Raw genomic sequence first — 3,045 nt, 5'->3', positions numbered from 1 at the left:
CAGTGGAAAAAAGACAGCATTTTCAACAAATGGTGCTAGCTCAACTGGCTGTTAGCATGTAGAAGAATGCAAATCGATCCTTTTCTTTCTCCTTGTACAAGGCTCAAGTCCAAGTGGATCAAGGACCTCCACATCAAACCAGATACACTGAAACTAATAGAAAAGAAAGTGGGGAAGAGCCTTGAGCACATAGGCACAGGGGAAATTTTCCTAAACAGAACGCCAATAGTTTATGCTCTAACATCAAGAATTGACAAATGGGACCTCATAAAATTGCAAAGCTTCTGTAAGGCAAAAGACACTGTCCATAGGACAAAAAGGCAACCAACAAATTGGGAAAAGATCTTTACCAATCCTATATCTGATAGAGGGCTAATATCCAGTATATACAAAGAACTCAAGAAGTTAGACTCCAGAGAACCAAATAACCCTATTGTAAAATACTTTTTTAAAGAGGGAGGAGTTAAAAAGAGATCCAATGAGCCAGGCAGTGGTGGCTCATGCCTTTAATCCCAGCACTTGGATGGCAGAGACAGGCAGATTTCTGAGTTTGAGGCCAGCCTGGTCTACAGAGTGAGTTCCAGGACAGCCAGAACTACACAGAGAAACCCTGTCTCAAAAAAACCAAAAAGAAAAAAGAGAGATCCAATGACTTCTTCAAAATTAAAATAAAGTAATGTGAAAGGTTTTTAGATCAAAAGAACCTCTGGTGTGCATAGAAGTAAGGCTGTTCTTTAGATGCCCCCTCTCTGTGTGGTGGCTTAGAGATCCAGGCTTTTCCTGAGAATCGTCTAGTACAGCTCATCTCCACAGTTGCTTTGGAATGAAGAGACACAGCACAGAGAATTGAGTAGATAGTGTTACAGTCAAGCTTCCAACCTTGAAAAAACCTGTTTCTTCCCCCCATTTCATTCATCAATCTAAATCTAACTATAAAGATGTAGAAATATGGTAATTCCATCTATCCAGGAGAATGAAAGAAAATTGATGTGTATCTAATTCATATAAACTCACACTTAGACTACAACTTTTCTTTGATGAGTAAACATGAGAAAGATGTTAAGTTTCACAAATTTCTATTATTTCTGGATTAATCTGTGCCTTAAATGAAATAAATGAATTTCAGGGACTTAATCTTCACCATTATTCTTCAAATTACTACCTTCTACATACTAGGAGAATATGCAGAGATTGAACAATGAGGAACAATGAGGACAGGATGTGAATCATGTCCTCTCTTTGCTGAACTGCAGGATACTGATTAATTATAAGGAAAGGCGTGCTATTATTTTTGCGAAGCGTTAACGTTAGGGGTTGGAGCAGTAATTAAGAGCACTTTCTACTCTTTCAGAGAGCCCTGTTTTGATTCCCAGTATCTACATACTGACTGCCAACATTCGTGGATCTAATTCTAAGAGACCAACACCCTCTTCTTGGTTCCACAGGTACCAGGCATGCACATGATACAACAGCTATGTAGACAGGAAAATACACATAAAAATAAATTTTAAATGTTTAAAAGAACATTAACATCTATTGAGAACAAACTGAGGGGAAAAAGTTTCAGAAAATTAACAAAATATTTAAGGCTTATAAGAAACAAATATTGCATTCTCCCACCGTCTTTCAGTAGTTTGTCTCCTGGAATTATAAGCACTAGAATCATTTTCTTATGGCTAAGTAGAACCATGTTTTAAGGTTCATTTTAAAGGGAATTGGGGCTTTCCTATGGCCTTCAAGCATTCTGTCCATTCTGTCTTCTATGTCCAGAATGTTCTTTGTTTTTATTATATTTCATTTAAATCTCAACTTAGCTAAAACACCAGAGTACACGTCTCCTTTTCCCTAGTGAAATGCTTTTCTTGCTTAACTTTTATATCAACCAGGATCCTTTAACCTATTTCCTATTCCCACTTAATTTTAAGATAAGAGAGTAACAAAAGTAAAATCTGAGAGAAGAAGTGAAGGTTGGTATGGAATAGCCATTTTCTCCTCTATGCACAGTGCTTCCATGGTGACTAGCATCTCAGAGATGAGTAATTAAAGAATAAGCCTGTTGACAAGTTTCACACAGTGGATGAAACCTGTCAGTCATGGACAGGATATGGATCGTGGGGATCTACCTCTCCTCACTGAACTGCAGGATGTTGGTTGATTGTGAGGGAAGGGGTATTATTATCTTCAATTATATACCCACTAAAGAGCCAAACTGACTTCAGTGGATCATTCTAAACACAGAGTCATTCAGGATACTCAACAAATCTCAAAAAAAAATACAGAACACATCAATAAGGGAAAGAAATTTATAAAGAAGGTTGTGGTGGTTTGAATAGGTTTGACCTTTATAGACTCATGCAATTGAATGCTTGGCCCACGTGGAATGACACTACTAGGAGGTGTGGCCTGGTTGGATGGAGTATGTCACTGTTAGGGGGTAGGCTTTGAGGTCTCCTGGGCTTAAACTCCATCCAGTGTAGAATTGGTTTTCTCTTATCTGCCTTTGGATCAAGATGTAGAACTCTTGGCTCCTCAGCACCATCTTTATAAAAGTTGCCTTGGTCATGGTGTCTCTTCAAAGCAATGGAACCCAAAGACAGGAGTGGATGAAAGAGAAGCAAGCTTTGGTAGTGAGAGTAATCAGAATGCTTTTGAACATGTTTGAAGCTGTCAAAAACAAATTTAATTAACAAAACAGTGATGTACTGTCATTACTAGCTAGTTAGGAAGACAAGAATTATTTCTCAAAAGTACACACCCAATAAATGGGTTTCTGGCTCCAAAGCACAGACTTTCCAGATAGACAAATGAACTAAGATATTCTGGTTTTCATGACTAACTTACAACAGTATATGAAATGATGAATAGTCAATCACTAATACATTTACTAACAATAAGAATGCTCAGAAGAGAATGTGTTTTCTACTTCTACCTTAGTTTTAGAATAATACTACAGCTATAAATTTAATCATTCTTCAAGTCCCCTTTAATTCTGTGTGCCCATTTTGGGGAATAAAATTTATCCAGCACTTGACTTAGATATTTCAT

This window comes from Mastomys coucha, unplaced genomic scaffold (assembly GCF_008632895.1).
Source record: "Mastomys coucha isolate ucsf_1 unplaced genomic scaffold, UCSF_Mcou_1 pScaffold22, whole genome shotgun sequence".
Lineage (NCBI taxonomy): Eukaryota > Metazoa > Chordata > Mammalia > Rodentia > Muridae > Mastomys > Mastomys coucha.
This window is presented reverse-complemented; position numbering follows the sequence as displayed.